The sequence below is a fragment of the Thermobia domestica genome, chromosome 2, assembly GCF_964235325.1.
Source record: "Thermobia domestica chromosome 2, izTheDome1.hap1.1, whole genome shotgun sequence".
NCBI lineage: Eukaryota > Metazoa > Arthropoda > Insecta > Zygentoma > Lepismatidae > Thermobia > Thermobia domestica.
The window spans coordinates 144,118,592-144,139,841 of NC_137455.1; positions in this window are offsets into that span (position 1 = coordinate 144,118,592).

The window sequence follows — 21,250 nt, forward strand, 5'->3', positions numbered from 1 at the left end:
AAACTGTTGTTAAATCAAAAGAAGATGGACCAGGTCTCGACTCTGTACGATAATCCTGTGCAAAATGGCGGTGGGTCAAAATGTAAACTCAACTTAATTGAAAAATCTACGGCCACCTTCAATCCAAGATGGCCGCTTGAAACCTATGTCATTCATAAATTACAAATCTAAATCTCTATTTTTCTCCATTATGTATTTAGAAACAATAGGAAGATTAAAGAGTAATTGAAGGCTTTGGGGCAAAAAACCGTCAAGCGCAAAAAGTGAAAGTGTAAAAGACAAAGCTTCACAAGGGTTTCTCATCATCCGATTTTCTTCAAACTTGGCACATATATACTAGACTGAAAATAAATCGACACGTATTTTCTCTTTCTAGGGATGCGCATCTCGAATCTCACATGTCTCGAATCTCGACTCGACTTGACTCGAATTCGAGTCGAGACACTTTGTAAAATTCGACACGAGTAGAGACAAATGTATTTCTCGACTCGAATTTTCGAGTCGAGACACCAGTCGAGTCGAGACAGCTCGTAAAAATCTCGACTCGACTCGAATGTATCGAAAATCTTTCTTTAGAAGCACTCGGCACGAGAATTTCGGAAACTGCAGGACTTGTCAGGTGTTCGAGAAGTGCTGTGGAGAGTGTCTTCAACAAGTGGCGAAACCAAGGGGTAACGATGTCCAAACGTCGAGGTGTTGGGCGCCCGCCATCTCATTACATATGTTGGACGTTGTAGACTGAGTAGACTGGTAAAACAGGACAGGCAGCGAACTGCGTCGGAACTAACGTCAGAGTTTAATGCTGGGCCAAGTACAAATGTGTCTGAACTAGTGTTGTAAAATTTCCGGAAATTTTGAACCTGTTGGTAAAAAAAACAGTTTTTTTCGATTTATTTCCGGAAAAATTGGAAACATTGAAAAAATTAAAAATGTTTGTATTAGGTTAATTTTACTAGTAATGATATCCTTTTTTTTTTCAAACGCGTGAAAAATATAAGTTCAAAAATTTCAATATTGCGAATATTAAAATATAGCACTCGAAAATAAAACTGTTCTGTATTATCTGTCTGTATTAAAATATTTGATTTACGCGTATATGTTTCTCGCCACAGAAAAGTTTATATGTTTGTCTCCAGTTGTTTCGACAATGAGATATATAACCCATAAGTTCTAGAAACGTGCCTTTTTCATTGGTCGATTCCAAATTTTTGTGTAAATTGTCCAGTTCTAATGAATATTTAAACAAAACATGACCTTTAGTTCTTTATTAATTTTTTGAAGTACGCTGGAAGTACTGAAATTTTTAAAAAATAAAGCTTCATACCCTACAAGTTATATATTCCAACATCACATAGTTGTATTTAGGGGTTGTATATCTCGCAGGTCTTTGTTTCATGGCCAGATGATAAGAAAACGAAGGATAATCATTTCTCCAATCTAATAGTAAGATGAATCTTCATTGTTTGGAGAGTTTTTTTTAAAAAAGAACTCCGTATATAACTGACATAATTAATTGTGTGTGTAATTTCTTTACTTATTACATAATACATGCAAAAAGAAAGAAACACTGGTCATATATGAATTAGAAATTCCAACCACAAGTCGGCTCAAATCTTGCAAACGGTGCGAGATATTAAAAAAAAATAGTCGAAAAAAATTCCCCTTTATAATACCCCTTGCCGATTTTTATGAAGGTGTTCTTCACTTATATCTGTAAAGGAACATGTAGAGATATGAGGAATGACAAGGAGATTCATGCTCGTACGTTAATGTTGCGCTGTGTAGAGAGCGCAGGTTCAGCTAGTTGAAAATTAATATTCTGCACTCATTTCTGTTATGTCGTTTATTCGTCGATGTGCATTAATTACAGAAGTTACAGTTACATACAGTTACATGCATTAATTACAGTTACATACAAGCCTACCAACATGAAGTGTTCTCTTGCAACAAATAGGTCTCTTGAATAAAACTGAGTTCTCAATATGCTCTTTGGTCTGGTTTTGTTAATTTTAACCAAATTACTTCTTAAGAAAAATAGCAGTAGGCAAATTTCACTAATACTCATGCACTAAAACATATAATTACTATTATTTAATATTTTAATATAAACACTTATATAAACTTTATGTACAAAATCCTGTATCTAAACAAATACATGTTTTCTAGTGCGACAGATTATCTATTACAATCAAAATGAAAGTGACTATGTTTCTAACTTAGTAACTCTTGAATCATCAGACCGACCTCGATAAAATTTTCAACATAGATAAGGCTCGGGTGTTACGATACAAGTTTTGAGCCCCTATACTTCAGGATACGGCCCTGTCTCAGGATACGATTTGTAACCGGGCAGCAAACACACGTACCCCAGATATGTAAAGTTGAGAGAGACACAAATGATGAACATTACTATAGATTGTTGCCGGAAATCGTCGCCGAGTTTAGCACCGGAAGCGCAGACAGATAAGAAATTTACTTCTTTCTAAGTTTAAACAGTACTTATAAGCAACAGAAAAGAATAATTAAAAAAACAAATAAAATAAAAATTCAAAACATAATGAGTCAATAATGTGGATAGATTTTATATTCACCTTACAATTTCAGTGACACCATGATAGAAAAACAGCGTTTTTCTGCTGGGTTGGAACACGAATGAGGTGTCCTGGTTCGACTCCCAGTCGAGCTCGGTACACATGAAAATGTTAGGTAATAGGAGGACGAAGTATGAGACTGAGTTGTACTTGGTTGGCTGAACGCAACAGGAAGCTTGGCCGACTGTATGCATGATCATACCTAACGTGTGCCAGTTCTATCCTAGGTTCGAAGTAAGTCACTGGCGAAGCCGTACAAGGCAGTAAACTTGCTTTGAACCGGTCGGAACCTGGATTCCTGGCTTTTGCGTTAGGAGTGTAATGAACGCAATAGGTAAAGAGGACTTGTTAGGTAAAGAGAGATTGGTATGTGAGTGATGGTAGGCAGAATTAACGGCGATCTTTGAAGTTTAACAGAGATAAGGAAGAAAAACGCTGTTGAAAACGATAAGTACCTGATCTGGACGATATGGTGAATATTCTCTCCCATTAAATTTACTTTAATGCATTTTGCTAAATCGTTGTTCTCTTCAAGAAATTCCATCTGTTTTCTTATATAAAATTTTGCGTTGATAAAAGAATTGGGATTCATGAAAAGATGCGATTTCCGGTATTCAGACAAATACGGAAATAACATCTTCTCTCTCTATTGATTGTGTCTTCTTCCATCTCACTCTAAAGAGGCGTGTCCAAGGTTACAGGAATTATATCCCTCCTTTTGTGGGTCGACCCAAGGCTATGGTTACCCTACTTCCCGAGTATAAAAACGCGAGTTCGGAGCCCCGCGGGGTCCTAAAGGAGCTTTTTCGCAGTGTCTATCTGAACTCGATACGCGTGTTTTAAAGTTTACTCTAAGATAGAATCCACCCGGTGAGTAGAACACTCGTAAACATGTAAGGAGAATAAAAGATAGCGCGCGGATGTTAAAGACAGTAAGGTAGTCGACATGCACCCATGTCCGCCAACTTAGGAACAAGACCGAGAGTAAGCAAACTCCTCCTCCGTCCCAAAAACGGGAGTTCTAAGGTGAATTTTGTCCAAGTTAGGAATTATTAACAGTTAAGCGATTTTTAAAGCGAACTTAGTCTCTGTTTGCCTATGGCAGACCAAAGAAATCTAAAGCTTTCCCTATTATTGTGGCCGCGTTGGTCGGCTATGTCAGCAAGTATAAACTGATCCCAGCCGAGTTGGGTATCGTAGAAAAGTCTATGCACCGTAGACTCAAACTGTATTAGGCAGAAATAGTCTGAATTAATGCTGTAATGTGTTTTAATTAGATTTCTCGAAAACTTAAGAATTTAAGAATAATTTTAACAACTTTATAAATTTTTATTCTGTTGTAATGGGATAGTCTCGGAACGAGCTGAAACGTACCCGTCCCTTGTTGACAGCTTGAATTAGAACTATGAGCACCAATATTAATAACGCCCGACGAGCGTGTAATTTTCCCGTTGTTCCGAGCAAATGTGGTTCATTTTGAGATTTACTTCAATTTTTCCAGCTTTCTTACAAACTCAAGTTGTGCGCGACTAGCAGACATCAATGGAAAAGCTAAACAGCTGGTTCTGTGATTATTTATAGTGTTTCAGGGAAACTCATGACCACTCATATATGTGAAACTAGCCAGCAGTAGTCTAGAAATTTAAAATCGAGGTATCATTCTCGGCCATAGCCGAGTGGTTTTTTTGTTAATACATTATTGTATTTTTTTCTTTTTTTCAATTTCTTTAATAAAGCTATTTAATTGAGGGAATTAATTTAATTTCCAGAGAATCCCTTAGGAAATTATATGTAGTAAGGAGGTCAATTTCTTTCCTATGTTGGAAGACATGCTGTATGAAGGTGCAATCCTCAAATACCAGTGTTTCGATCGCCCACCTCTCGTAGGTGCCAAGTTTAGTGATTAACTTTAATGCTCTACCATTTATGGGTCTCGATTGTACATGTTGGACGCCGGACCCAGTAAAGAATCCTATACACTTCGGGTTCTCTCGAAGTGCGATTCGACCGAGATGTACCGGGAGTGTCTTGACCGAGGCATTATTCAATCTACGCCATGTGTCACCACCACACATTATTTCTGTTATCTTATTGTTACGGGCCTCCGTAACATAATTGGTGTTTTCGGCGCCGGGTATTTGAGTTGCCTTGCACCAGCTACCTTACTGTACTTGTACCACCGCTCGCTGTCAACGTATGATTTCTCATTATCAAGTGATATTTGTGTTTTTTTGTGGAATAAAGTAAATAAGAGGACGTAGTTGTCTTGTGTTTGATATATGTGGAAAGGTAGTGTGTCAATGTAATGTGATGAATGCAATTTTTATAAGTGAGATACATAGAGTGTGAAAATGCTAAGGTTATAACTACGGATATTGCTGTAGGAAATATTGTTCATTTTTCATGTAAGTACTATATCATTTTGAATTGTTTTGAGGCGTACCTAGTGCGCACGGACGCTAGTGTGTCGTTAATCGTGGCTCTAGTGTAATAACATTGTGTTGTCAACCTCGGGTACTCACCGGAAGGGAATAACCATGAATTTCCGAGAGACATTACGGAAAATAAAAAGGAAATTTATTCCGAACATATGATACGAAATTAATCACGAACACCCCTTTTGTATCGACGAGTTTGGTAATGTTTACTGTACAAAAACCACCTGTAATCAGATTTGGAAGAGAGGAACTCGCGAACCTCAATGGGGAAGATGGAAATATGATAAGAAAAACAAAAGATTTATTGATACTTGGGCAGAAAGCGGCTCCCCCATCGAGGCACAATCTCCAGCACCCCGCGCGGTGGCTGAGATAGAGGGAGAAGGCCTACTCCGATAGCCGCCTCGAGTCCGGTCGACGATGCCCAACCTTCGACTTCTGCTACGGCAGTAAAGAAAGAAAAGCCTGTCCCTGCTCCTCGAAAGTTCCTCGTGTTTACAGACGATGAGGACGCTGAAAGTCTCAGTGGAGACGAAGAATTAGAATCATTGTTTAAAGAGGGGGTCGCGAACCAGCAGCTTGCCTGGGAGTTCGATACCGAGTCTTATCCTGTGCAACCTGCGGACTATGCAGGCTTTCAGGCTGAAAGGGCGGAAGAAACAAACCATTCATCACCTGCACTAATGGAAGATGATCAAAGTATCGCACCTCGGTTCGAACATGCGGAATCGATTATAGAAAATCGGGAAACGGCGAGACCTACCAGAATCGCGGAGGATGCAGGCACCCCGGCTTCAACCGGCCCAGCCATGATGGCTGACTCTCCCGTCCACGTGTTTAGTGATACGTCCCAACTTCCTAGTTTGGAATGGGATCCCAAGTATGATTTTCAGTCTACAACATCCACTGGTATACATGACCCAAACCCTTCATCGGATACGGAGTCGCTGCTGAATGAAGCAATTCAGCGAGAAGCGTCAGAGAAAATTACTCCTCCGTCGAGAATTGCGACGCAGGACTTAACTAATTTAACCACAATACTGGAACGAATTGAAGAGAAGGCAAAGGGAGTGGAACCAAAAACATATGTTACACGGTCAATACAAACCGACGATGTAGCAGGCAGTTTCCCGATAGCCGACGACCCTAGGTGCATTGATAGAGCAGATCTTGAGTTAACATTACGGGGATTGGACACTAATATTGAAAAATCTGAACCGCTCGTATGGTCGTGTGCGGTCCAATCGGGTGTAAATGCACAATTACCAGGGTTAGTATCGGTAAGTGCGCAGACGATTCCGGTATGGATTTTAAAACGATATTTGGATAGTGATGTTACGGAGGAATCACATACAGGCAATGGTACGGTAAACGCGGCTCCTAATGCTACTTTGCTACACCCGGGGAGCCCGGAATACTCCACCTGGACATTTGCATATTCAACAGATGTGAAACTACCTGCAGACAACATGCAAACGATGCAGAGTAAAGTGGATAACCAATGGCCCGGAGGAACTTCGATCGCTGGCTCGTCTTTGTACCCTGATGTACATATTAAGCCGCCACGGGCTTCCGACGTTGGTCCTTTGTCAGGTGGCCCCGCAGAATCTCAAGTTATACCTCGCCCGAATGAAAGTTATACGACGATCTTAGAGACCGGACCGGCAAATCAGACGATGAGGTCCACTATTAGTGAAAGACCAGCGAATCATGAGACTTCAAATCTAAAAATGGAGAGTAACAAACCACCACCAGCTACACGTAAAAATGACACCTTCTCTACTCCACCACTTGTGCAGGGCGAATCTCGACGAACTCCACGAAACAAGAGGCCACATATCCCGAGTCCTCCCCCGCAACCTTATTCTCCTAGCTTTTCGGAAGCTGAATCTGATGGAGATTTTCCACGTGTTTGCCCTGAATTGAAGTTAGCAAATTTTAGTGGTTCTCCCTTGGAAAGCGCCGATCGGTTCCTGGAAGAGTATTCGGTGGTAGCACGGATATATGGCTGGGAAGATGAATGTAAAGTGCGTTACGTCAGCGCGTATTTGTCCGGTCCTGTGCTTGACTGGTGGACTTTAGAAATAGAACCGTTAGGATCCATCAGTTACGACGAGTTTCGGATACTATTACAGAACGCGTTTCCCTCTTTTGAGTACAAGGCGCGTTTAGAGCAGAGTGTAAAAACAAGAAAACAAACAAAGGGGGAAAATGTAGTCAAGCGTTTATCTACATGTTAATTAGGGATCTTCGCAGACTTGGTCGAACACCCACAGACCTCGAAGTAAATCATTGAATTTTAGCTGGTCTACGTCCGTATTTGCTCTGGAGGTTGTTACAAAGTGTGGACGAAACGACAGCTAGTTGGAGAGACTGGATACCGCTTTTGAGGAGGTTTGAAAGAGCAGAGGCATTTACTCGTAGACTTGGCCATGGACATCATAACTCCCTAAAACTAAATGGGACCGTGTGGTGAATCCCTCTATTGTGGACGCATTGCCGGAGAATGACATTTTCCCGGAAGAAGCAGTGCAGGCCCATGCCCTCACGATTAGGAAAAGGATGTATTTAAACCAGGAGAAAAACGAGCATGGTTTTGGTTTCGGTTATGGATTGTTACCTACCGTTCAGATCCGGATTAAAAGTCGCACGGGAACCGCTCTGGTCGACACGGGATCTCAGATTTGTCTTCTGAACCCTAGATTCTTACCCCAACGCTTCCCAATCCCCGACTGCCTACAAGGGCATGTTCGTGTGAGAGGAGTGGGTTTACAACTGTCAGACTATCTACCGGTCATACGGGTGTTGTGTTTCTTAAAGGATCGTCCGGGTCCCCCGGTAGGACGGTACGTTAATACTAGACTAGACACGAAATCCCCTTTTGACGTGATTCTGGGAGCCGATTTCCTGAATAAATTCTTGCACTCCGTGCAACCAAATCACTTACAAATGATTGATCGAGAGGGGAACCATACGAGTAAGGTATATTTCGAACTCCCTCGTAAATATGACGTTCCCGCCGTGCACCGAGTAGACCTCTCAGATATTTTGTTTGGTATAATCGGAGGAAGCAATGGAAACCGATCCCACCGAGCTACAGGATATTATCTGGGGAGGTGACGACATCGCTGAGTGACGACAGGCACGACTGCAATCGAAGGCGAACTTGGCCCTTTAAGCCTCCGAGGAAAAGAACTATTGGACGATTGTGGAAAGTGCGACCCACCATCGTGACCCAGCCCATTGAGATAAGTACCGCGCCACAAGAGCTAATTAGCCCGAAACCCCAGTGTAATCAGAGTCTGACTAGAAAATTTTCGACTGTTAGAAGACTTCAAGGTGTGGCGAAGAGAAGACATAATATGAGATGTGGAGGGAATCCGACCGAAAACCTCCAGGTTGGGGAGAGCCCGGCCCAAAGAGGTTCGACGGAGAGCGAACTAGAAACGATCTTTGGGATTACTCCCGAGATAATAGTAACCCCTCCAGACGATCCCGAGAATGAAGAAGTAGCAGGAGAAACTGCTGATCCGTATGAAGTCATCTTACCAAAAACATTGTGTATTCCCCCCATTCTGAACGGCACGTAGAAATAAGGGCTCCTAAAGCCGATGTAAGTGTCTGGGAATTTACCCCATCTCAAGGTGCGCGGAAGGGATATCAACGCCTTATGCATCAGGGACCGGTTTACAACTTTGATGGTACCCTAAGAATATCTGTGACTAACTCTGGAGAGAGAACAAAAACCGTCCTTAAAGGATTTTGCCTCGGCATATTAAAGCCATATCCAGAGACCGGAAAGGAGGTTTCTGGTGATGAAGAGGCATACGTACATCAGGTCATACAAATATCCAAACAGACCGATGATTTTGAATACGATATCTTGGCGGCCCCTACCCGAGAGACGCCGTCAACCACAAAGGACTTAAGTGAAGCGTTGAATATTGGTCCGAACCTTTCCCCCGAAGAGAGAGAGCGGTTGTTAGGGTTAATCATGGAATACAGAGACGTTTTTGCCTGGGACAAAACCTGCCTTACAGCAGCTAGGAATGTGTACGTTCCCAACTAACAACAGACATACCAGTGGCGTATCCACCATATCGTGAAACTCCTAAACAACACGAGTTGGTGGCTCAGGAGGTGCAGAAAATGTTAGATTTACAAATTATAGAGCCCTCGGCCAGCCCGTACGCCAGCCCGATCGTTCTCTGTGCGGATTTTTGTAAGTTAAATTTACTTATCAGACCCCTGGTATATCCGATTCTCCGCATCGATGACATCCTAGCACACTTTAATGGGACAAAATTAATATCAACCCTGGACCTTAGGTGCGGTTATTGGCAGTTGCCCTTACATCCGGACGATATAGACAAGACAGCGTTTGTCTGTAGCGCTGGTAAGTTCAATTTTAAACGCTTGCCGTTTGGACTAAACATTGCACCCGCAATTTTTCAGAGAACCATGGACGCGGTGTTCAGTGATATGAAATGGCGAACCCTATTAATATACTTGGATGATATTATGGTGCCTCATTCGACCTTTCAGGGGATGTTAGATGGGTTAATGCGAATATTTGATCGGTTGCGAGAACACAATTTGAAGTTGCACCCTGGGAAGTGTTTCTTTCCTTACGAAGAGGCGTTGGTTCTAGGTCACACCGTAGGGAAGAATGGAGTGCGAGTAGACCCAGAGAAAGTTAGAGCTATACGGAAGATACCCTATCCAAAAACGGTGAAAGACGTAAGATCATTTCTCGGCTCTTGCTCGTACTACCGAATGTATGTGAAAGGATTTTCAGAAATTGCGAAACCGCTGACTGATCTTACTAAAAAGAACCGGAAATTTGTAGTAGGCGAGATAGAGAAACGTGCCTGGGATACATTTAAGAAAAAGCTGGACACGTCGCCCGTGCTTGCCCATTATGATCCCGCTAGGGAGGTGTTGGTGTACACGGATGCTTGTCTAAATTCCGTAGGAGGTTATATCGCGCAGGTTCAAGAGGATAAAAGGGAATGACCATTGGCATATTTCTCGAAAATTCTTAATGATGCCGAGACAAGGTTCTCGTCGCCCGAAAGGGAAGCACTGGCTATAGTGAAGACTATCCTCCATTTCCATTACTACCTAGCGGACAAACCATTTAGCGTATTTAGTGATTGTCAAGTCCAGAAAAATAAGTCGCTTAACTCACGCTTGATGCGGTGGGCCCTCCGGCTTCAACCTTATCAATTTACAATCACTCATGTAAAGGGAAGTAACAATGTTGTAGCTGATTTATTGTCGCGTTACCCCTCCCAACAAGAAAAAGACATTACAGAAAGAAGGAAATAAACGAAGAACAAGTGGTCTGGGCTAATCTAGTAATGGATCCCAGTCGCGTAGGAACCAAATTCGACGTGAAGGACCCGCAGCACGAAGACGTCACAGTAGCCAGAATGATTCAACTTAAGGAGCAAGATCCGACTGGTACCGAAGTTTGACCCTATTATTTGCAAGATGGAATTTTGTACCGCGTCATGGGAAAGGATTTCAAACTTGTGGTTCCTGAGAAGATGATACGAAAGGTTTTGGAAGAGGCGCACGACGAACCCCTTCATGGCGCTCATAGTGGATATTCTAGGACGTATGCGAAGGTCAACGAACGATATTATTTTCCTTGTATGGGAAAAATCATTAAGGAATACGTACAGAGCTGCGATCTCTGTCAGCGAGTAAATATTTCCCGGGAGAAAAAGCAGGGATTGTTGAATCCTATTCCGGTGGAAAATTCGTTATTTAACTTGAGGGGACTAGACATATACGGCCCTTTGCACAGAAGTCAAGGGTACGCATATATCTTGGTAATGGTGGAACACTTAAGTCACTGGCTTATTTGCGTGCCTCTGAGAAACATCAAGACATCGACAGTAGCGAGAGAAATTCTACAGAACCTAATCACGGTGTTCGGACTTCCCAGATTCGTACTAACGGATCAAGGAGGAAATTTCATGTCTCGGTTAATGGAAGAATTTAACCACTTGTTCGAAATTAAGCACAAAAGGACAGCATCATTTAAACCGAGTACTAATGGAAGAACAGAAAGAGTGAACGCTGTAATAGCGGCTTTCTTAACTAAATATACTACGAAACAACCTAAACTCTGGGCGCAGTATGTGAAGTTATGCGCCTATGCCTATAATATATCACGTTTGGAAGTCCGGAAGTACTCACCGTATGAGGTCCTTTTCGGACAGAAGGCACGTTTTCCTAACGAAACGAGGGTTCGATACGAGTACCCGTCGGTTCAGCAACATCAGCAACACCTGCGTCTCATACGAAAATTGGCACAGGAAGCCATTACGAGGAATCAAGGGAAGACCAAACAGCGAGTGGATGTTAGTCGACAGCCGATTAAACTGACAGAAGGAGAATTGGTGCTGTGCCGATGGTATCCCCAGAAGAAGGATGTCAGCACAAAGATGATGCCGCGTTATGTCGGGCCCTATTATTTGCGAAAAATATTTCCAGGTAATGCATGTCGCCTTGAACTAGTTGCGAACCCTAGGAAGATAAAGGTCGTTAACATCGAACGACTAAAGAAGTACTACTCACGAGAAAAGCAGGAGACAACTCAAGTGAATGAAATTGAATGGATTCAGGAGTAAAATGGGAATGTCCTACTTGACACTTGTAAGGAGTGAATGGGTGAGTAACAGCCCAGTGTTGGTTGGGAAATTCCCCCTTTTTTGGCAGCAGTATGGAACAGTACTATTTCCCCTACTCTTCGTGCAAATTCAATATTTCCCACTAGCACTCATGTGCTTGTGTGTGTAACCGAAAATATACTTCTTAGTAGGACAAGGAAAGAAAGTGACAACACGACGAGCTCATTGAAACTGAAACGGAGAAACCAATATGCTACGAGGTAGAAGAGATCTAGCCGACTAGATGAAAAAAATATCATCTCAACGGGAATTATTCGAACATTGCATGCATGCATTTATAGAGTGGTAATAGATGCAAGAATAACAGGATTTTTCCTTGCAGGTAGTACAACTGTCCAATTGTTGAGCCAAGTAGTCTCCCAGCTTCTACGTAAGTACCCAAAGGCTTGATTTGTATTGCCTGGCACAGCAAAATGGCTACTTCTAATGGGACGCTAACTATTCAACCTAAAGTTCCTTAAATCAAGGTAGATCAATATGGCGGACAACCCGAGGGATCCCTTGAGGACTTCTTACAAGCGTATCGCGTGGCGGCCAAATTATATCGCTGGTCTGACGCGGATAGCATCAAATACCTGGTAGCATATTTATATGGACCCGCTCGAGATTTTTATGAATTGAATTATGAGGAATTGTTAGGAGTAACCAGTTTTGATGATGCGGCTAAACGTATACCGGAAGCGTTTGGAACAACTGATTCTTTGAGCGACCCGCACGCATCATTATGGAGTAAAAGGAAAGTGCCCTACGAAACATATTCTCAATACTATTATTCTATTCTGAAATTGTGTCAACGGGTCTCTCCAAAAATGAGTGAAGATGACAAGATTCAGCATATCTTACGAGGTTTGCCTTCTGATGCGTTAGGCTACGTGATTGAGCGCGGGTGTGATAAGCAAGAGGAGATTAAGAGTGCTTTGGAGAGATTTGAAAAGGCTCGTATTTACTCACAGTTACGAAGGGACCAGGAACAACCTTTAAAATCAGTTAGTAGTACTCGAAACACCCAATCCACGGGAAAACAGGGAAAGAGATCCCTCACTTCCCGGGCAGTGGCAAAACGGTTGCAAACAGTAACCGTATCGCAGAAGGAGATCAGCAAGCAGAAACAGCAGCAAGCAAGCAAGCAGTATACCTGTTTCAGATGTGGACGCCCCTCGCATATGAAACGAGAATGTTGGGCCACAACTCACATAAATGGGATTGTTTTGAAAGATTCAGCTCCTGGTAATAAACCTCAGGCTGGAACCTTAAAAGATGATAGAAGAAAAGTTAATGGACCCCTTAACGGGGCACTCAATACAAGAGGAGACAATAGGCCTAGTCAGCCGAGGACATTAAATACCGTGCAGAACACTCCAGCATCTCAATCACAAGGAAATTAAAGGGAGCTGAGATTAAGATTCATAGACACATGTAGTGCACAGGTCAGGCGAACTTATTTAATCAGGCGTTATTGCAGGATAGAAATAAATAAATAAGTAAGTAGATTACAATATCTAAATCATATTAGGAAGTAAACAATGATAGGGTTTTTATTACGTAAGGGTAGAATAGAAATCTAGGAACTATTTATAATTACGTTTTACAATAATCATGAATCTCACTTTGCAGTGGAGAGAGATCAACTGTCTTAAATATGGAGGAAATATGTGGCGTATCAAGGGAGGTAAGCAGTTTCCGCTTGTTTATCCCCGCAAACCTGTTAGTTATGGAGGGTGTACAGTTACATAATGGGATCAAAATGTGGAAATAACTTACTATCCTACTCATTCCCAAAGATAGTCAAGGTCCCATAACGCCCGTGAATTTTCTTCTCAAACCGCCCATCCCATTCGAAAGTTTAAGTAGACCGGATAAAGAAATCGTGTGCGAGTATGAGCAACAATCTCATGGTGTATACGAACTAGGAGGATTTACACCCGATGAAGCTATCACCTGGGTGCGAAAGCGTTTGTTACCGGGGGCAAGGATACTAACATACGGAGAAGAAGTACAAATGTACCTCCGCCGTGCACTTGATCGAATAATTGCGATTGACTTGCAACCTTATGTGCGACACCTAACCCCTGAGTATATGACTTGTCCGGACATATCAAACCTTTATTGTCCCTACAAGCCTCATGTGTGTAGTTACGCCAAATTGATACGAGTATATAGTTTATATCATCAGTTTACCCGTAAAGCTATTTATTCCAGTTGCTTTTAAACGGATGTTAAGATGTCACATACCCTACGATTCCGTAATAAACATTAACAATTTTTATTTCCCCATACAGACCGAATAACTATAGAGAAACACTATGACAAGCAGAGACGATGATCAGATGACCGGAGAGACTGTTAATTTCGAAAGCAAGTATGCATTTCAAGTCGCCCAAGCTTTCTTCATTGCTACCGTCGGCCTAGAGGTGCAACCCGCCATGTACATACCGCAAGAGCTTTCATTTTTAAAAATAGATCCCCTAAGATCCGAGGAACAACCCAAATTCACCTCCAAACATTACGGACTAGTTGCTCCTGTTAAACCACGCGATTTGCCTGTCCTCCATCGTATGTACATATCACACTTTGAAAAGAAGACAAATATGGTGTGTGGATCAGGACGACATTCCCTAAGCACCGCGTTATTCGAGATTTCCGATGAGATTCCGGCTGGTAGCGTTATATTTACTTGGGGAAATCACACTTCAAGAATCATTAAAAAATGGTGCCCAAAATTTTTTACGTTGGATCTCCAAACTGAGAGCATTCCTATGACACCACGTGAACAATATCAAATTGCGCCTCTTAATTTAAGATGCCCTATCTCAGGGCATACCCGCATTGCGATGCCATACTGCAGTCATGCTATTGTGGAATACATGTATCGAACATTTACCCATCGTGCGTACCCCCTGGATTGGGACACACTATCTTGGGACAGCAGTACTAACTCTTCGCGTTCTGATACGGAAATAACAGATGACGATGCAATAAATGCAATCCAACAAGTTGCTATGGTCAACACCCCACATAGTACTACTAAGACTGATTAAGAATAGCTTATCTATTTTAGGAGTAAGGGATAAAATGATGTGTTATATTATTGTTTTATTCTTTTTTTACCTTACAGAATAGGAGTAAGTTGTTTCCTTAAATAAAACGAAAATGGCGAACTTGTATCAAAACCTGGTAAGAGCCCAATCGCATTTCGAAAAAGCGAGCTTCATAGCCATGACGGGTTGTGAATTATCCAACCTGTTGTATATACCAAAAGAGATAGTATTTCTGACCATCCCCGGCGGAAGTGTAGACGAACCAGTCTTAATAACGCCGGAAACCTATATCATTGCACCCCAAATCAGTTTTTCAAATTTACCAGAAAATGATAAAGTCGCTATGACGGCCTACGAAGTGCTCTCTGGGGCAGACTATGATTACTGAGAATGTACCTTGCAACAGGCAGTCGATTATCTTCAGTCCCGACTTCCGGCCGGTTCTGTCATATTTACCGACTCAGAGGTGGATGCGTGCCGTTTTTCACGATTATTCCCCACCTGTTTTTTTTTTTTTTGTAAATTTGAGGTCCACAATAGGGAAAGTAAAGTACCTACCAACATCTCCACTAAAGTTCGGGGAGGCCACGCCCGATCAAGAAATCAGTGATATACGTATCACAACGTAAGGTCCACCGAATGGACTCTTTATCCTGTTCCAAGCTAGCCTTTAGAAGAGGACTACCTCCTCGGAGAACAATCTCCGCAGCAATCCAAGCCTTAACTACGCTTATGACTTGCTGGCATCTGATACACAGTGATGAGTCCCTCTTTCTGGTGTACCTGGGAATCCAGGAAGAACAAAAACACAAAATGGGCACGTGGATCGCCTCTGACGCACGGATAGCTTGTGTGTAACCATTTAAGAAACTTATTGTAGAAGCGATCGATAAGTTTGCGACGAGCACTCAGTACGGACGACATAATCCACAACCAGCGATAGATACTACTAACTAGTTCCGAGAAAGCATGAGCATGGACGGAAATGAGAGCGGAAAGGAACAAAATATCCGTGTTTTATGAATAAGCTCGACATCTGTAGGGGTTGTGGGAGTGAATCTGAAAAGGGGACTGGCCTAGCGATTTTGGTTAGCATAAAAGATGAGTGCAATTCAACTTTCTTCTTTCTCTCTCGTCCTTGCTCGCCTTATTCTCCCTCCAGTGCGAGTAATAATTTCTCTATTGCAGTGCTCTGAAAGTTCAAACAGAAGCCACGGAATAGGCAAGCTCAAGTAACACGTAAGTCTTATCCAATATTCCGTGGCTTAGCAATCAATCGTGGCTTAGCTAATGACGCAACGTCACGCTACTCCCATCACTTACCAAACCTATCTGACCCAGTCTATAAAATCTACAATAATTATCACCATTAATCAAAAATATCCGCTCCGTATCGTGTATCCTCACCTGGTAGAAATTTTTTTCGAATCTCTGGAACATCTTTGTGAGGACATCATTCGAACCGAGCAAACTACTGAAGGGATACTAGACACCTCCCATACTCTTGCTGAATTTCTTGTCCATGGTATTAAACAAGTCCAGCAAAAAACTCGGATCTCCCAACGGATGCATTTCTTGTCCCTATCGGGCACTGCGGCGCATTACCGATTACACTTTTAGAGATCATACCAACGTGCGTACCACGTCTAAAGGCCCTTATTTACCCCTTCGGGTGTGATCATATATCGTAAAACAGGAACAAACCCTTTGGGAAGAATTATTTGGTAATATCCCTCCCACACTGTCAATAAAAATATTTCCCTCCTGCCTACGATCTTACGTGCGGTGCTACCTCGTGATAAAATACTTTCAATTGAAGAGCTTTTGTATCTTCAAATGTTGGCTTACGATTTTCCAGAGAAAGGTTAAAACATGGGTGAGATCCATTTATGCCATGTATGGTTATGCCTTCAAAATACGACTGATAGCGGATTCTACGCTACAGACGGTTGCCCTGCGGGTCACGCCCCGCTTGATAACTTGGTATGAATTCCTACAGGAAGGAAACATGCTACAGAATCTCTAACCTGTAACGTTAATACCCGGAACAGTTTAACAATTTAAAAAAATAGATTTAAGCGACACACCGATAATAACTAGCACGGACTTAATCTTCATTTCTTTCCAGATGATGTCTCTCAATGTTATGACCTTCTTGATTTGGCCATGGATACAGGTCTCCGCCATAGTTGAGCCAGCTGGTCAACTCCCAGTGTTAGCGAATACAGGAATTTTCTGGCAACCTCTTCCGGATCAGGTAGCCTTTCATATGCTTGTGCCTATTACTTATACATTGTCAACTTTCCACATGCCCTCCCTACATGAAGAGTTACAAAGTATCCGGGTATCGTTTGCATATGGTTATTGCGAACAATCGCGGAACGTATCCCGTCATTCATGTGACATGTTTGATACCACGAATCACTTACAACGTGTCATGGAGACACAACTAGAGACCGAATATATGAATCTTACTACCTTATTCCTCAAACGACTGCAACGGGAGCTAGAGATAGTCGGTCAACTCTTCCATTGGTGTTGCAATCTGGTAACCTCCAATCAATTTAAAGATTATCTGGTTAACCAAAGAAGATTAAACGAGATTACACGACAACTAGCTTTTCAAGTGCACTTAAATCATCAGGACATTTTGCTGTCTCGGGAAATTGCGAAGAACTTTTCCGTTCAAGTGGATAATGCCCTCCACAACCTACAGTATCAAATTCAGAGGTTTCAATGATCTGTGTCGAGGACTATTGAGGAAAAATTTAGAAATCTGGAAACGGGCATGTTAGTCCATGTCTTAACGCTGACCAAGCTAGTAGCGAATTTGCAATATGAACGGCTGAATAAAGAGATCCACAGTTCTTGCATCCGCAATACCCTCCCCGTGAGCGTTGTTATCCCCGCAAAATTACAAGAAGACCTCGCTGCACTGGAAAACAAGTTGGAGATGTATCACTTTTCCCTTGCCATACCCCGAGACGAACTCTTCCGTTATTATAGCTTAAAAACTACCACGTGTCATTTCCGACAGGACGATGTTACACTAATTGTCAAAGTTCCCATCTATCGTGGTTCGAAGCCGTTTCATTTATTCTCTGTCCGACCCATTCCGTTTCACTATCAGGGGCGAACTTGCCAAATAACCCATGAAGAGGCCATTTTGGCCACTAATCAGGAAACTGAAATTATCATAACCACACCGGATGTGCAACATTGCCTAAAAAGGTCCGACAATCTCTGCCAAATCCCAGAAATAACTACTACTTCAATCCAAGCCCCGGGTTGCATTTCACATTTATGGAAAGCTTCCTCTATAGCTGAAATTAATGCATACTGCACATTCCACTGTCAGGCACATAATAAAACTTTAATAACTCCACTGTATAAAAATGAATATATCATCACTAATCCAACTCGTAAAATGGAGTTAGTTTGCCCAGACCACCGCAAATATCTACCTAGTAGTTCTACTAAACCCGGTGCGCTACGCCTTAAACTACACTGTGCGTGCACACTACTCATTGAGAATAAGGTAAGAATACAAACTCTTTCCACGCCCACAGGACTCTCCAGTAGCATCCACTTTGCACCAGATCATTTCATTCATGTGGCTACCCATCGAAACGCTCAAATTACCTAAGAATGTTTTCGAGGATCTTGAATTTTCAAACCTAAACGCCACGCTCAACCAGAAAAATGGATCCCCTCACTTCCCTCAGATGTACATATTATGGAAATACAAGGTCGACCTTACTTAACGATTTTATTCATTTGGAATACTATACTGTCGCTTGTAATCCTATATATAGGAATACGAATTCGAGCCTTCTTGTGGCCGGCAATGCTTGTACCAGCAATACCTGCGAAGGCTCAATCTCTTATTCATGATCTTACGGAGCCACTTTTATATGCCTTACTTGCTGTTATTATCCTTGCGATTATATTGCTTTTCTGTTATAAGCTACTCTGTGTACGATTATTCCCAGTCTTACGCATGAATCCAAACCCCACTGAGCAACATATAGAACTAAAACCTCGTAACCGGACGATTCCATCACCCTCCAGCACAGGTGGACAATTATGAGTTTCTGTACTAGCCTTCATGTTAAGCCTGAGAAATGTCAGAGCTCTAGACTTGGGATTGTTTGCTCATTCAGGAATCTTGACTGACGTTAATCCTAATATTCTCCTATACGAATCCTCATTACCGTTGGTTATAGAATATAAATATCAACCTTTTGTACCCCCCATCCCGATGTGGGATCACCTTCCAACGAACGAATTGGAAATTTTGATGCAATACCACAATCCCAACGGATACCCATTTGTTTTTATCAACAAACTACACGTCAAGCAAAGATGGATACGGGACGCTCAATTAACTGCTTTCCTCAACAGACTACAGTCCACAGAACATAACACGTGGATACAATGGAAAACACTGAACACCATAAATAATTCGATCGACTGGAAGCGACTAGTTATTGCGTGCGAAATTCAAACTATTAATCCGGATTTGCTCCACCCAAATCATCTACTGCAATGGCTAACCGAAATTGAGCAGAAACTAAAGAGCACTGCTTACGAGCTTGTAGTACCAGTAACAGACATTGCAGTTCTTTATTCAAATAAATTCAGCGAATGTGTTATAGCCCCAAATCGCATATTAATGGCCCTTAAATTACCCCTCAGGACGCGGAACACAACTCTCAAATTAATTCACTTTCGACCGATATTATTTCAGCACAATACAGAAGTTTGTCATGTACGATTAACAATTCGAAAAATAGTTGTTCCACCACCCACAGAGCGACTCTTAATTCCAGCGTGCAATTCTATTAGAGATAATCTATGGTTGGTACGAGAAATAAATACAAACGAATTGGCTGATTTAGCTTGCATCACGGCACTCTTACATAATAACGCCACGAACGTGAGAAAACACTGTGAAATGAATTGTTATGGTGATCCGTACATTGATTTATTTCACAGAATTAATCTGACTACTGTAACTATTCTCATGAGAAAGGGTTTGTCCATCCACGTTTCATGCCCAGGAGTAGAAATTCCGGACATAATGGCCGACGTGGATATTGGAGCATTCCTATTAAATCTAGGGTGTAATTGTAGAGTAAAAATTGGACGGGAAGAGCAAAGAGCATTATTCCCTTGTATTACGCAGCAGGAGCAGGTGACCCGAATTATCAAACTAATACCGGTACAGTGGTTGGCGGAAATAACAGAACCTACACTACCGTTTGCTTTCTATACCCCTAACTTGATAATAGAACATCCGGGACCCAATAAAATGAAAACTAGGATCTTTCTGCAAGCTACCCTTAACATCGTGTTGGCAGTAGTTACTTTAATTACTGCTATTACGTCAGGACTGCTTATTACTATAGTTATGCGAAGACGACATCGCCTACAACGGAGAAGACGTCCATTTTGTCAAAGGCCTCCCCGTTCCGTTAGAAGACCGAGAGACTCACCTCCGGAATATTTAGAAGTTGCTTAACATGTATTTAAAAAAATCAAAACAACACCTTTATCCTCTCCTACAGATGGAGCAAGGAACCAGACCGTCTACATCTACGGGACGTGAGTTTGAAAACGAACCTTCTTCTTTGCTGAAGGACGAACGAGAGCGGTTGGCAACCTTCGCTCACTGGAGTGTAAGTTACATCTCACCACAAGTGCTCGCACGCGATGGCTTTTATTTCCTCAACCCTCCTGATACAGTCAAATGTGTATTTTGTCATCTAGAAGTAAGTTCCTGGACCCGCGAAGACCGGGTTGAAACAAGCCACGGTCGATGATCACCATTTTGTCCTTTTCTACGCAGCTATGATGTGGGTAATGTCCCAATAATTCCCTGAAAAACTCCTTATCGAACAAACTATGATGTATGTGGTACCTATAGGCATGAGCCCCAAGTGCTCCCACACTCTCGATCTGAGCGGGAACAATACTTACAAAGGTCCCATACTCCTCCATTACTTTATAAAGAAGGCCAATCCCAACAACCAAAATATAGGGCATTTTCAAGTTTGGCTAAACGGGAATCCTCTTTTAAAGACTGGCCAATTGGTTTAAGACAAAAGCCAGCCGAGTTTGCAAAAGCTGGGTTCTTTTATCCGGAAAAATCAAAAATCAAGAAAATGTTTTTTCTGTGGTATTGGTTTAAAAAATTAGAACCCCGACGACTCACCTTTTATTGAACACGCTAGGTATTCTAAACATTGTGCCTATCTACTACTTATGAAGGGAACTGAATTTGTAAACAATTGTAATTCCCTTAACTCCTTCCCTTTTAGTCGGCACTGAAGAAAGGTCGACGGAATCGGAAAATAAACAAATGGATGGCCAAAGGCAAAATGCGAATAACAAGGTACAATTTGAGACCAAATTCTTGTGTAAAGTCTGCTACGAGAACGAATTACAAATAATATGCCGCCCCTGTTCCCACATTA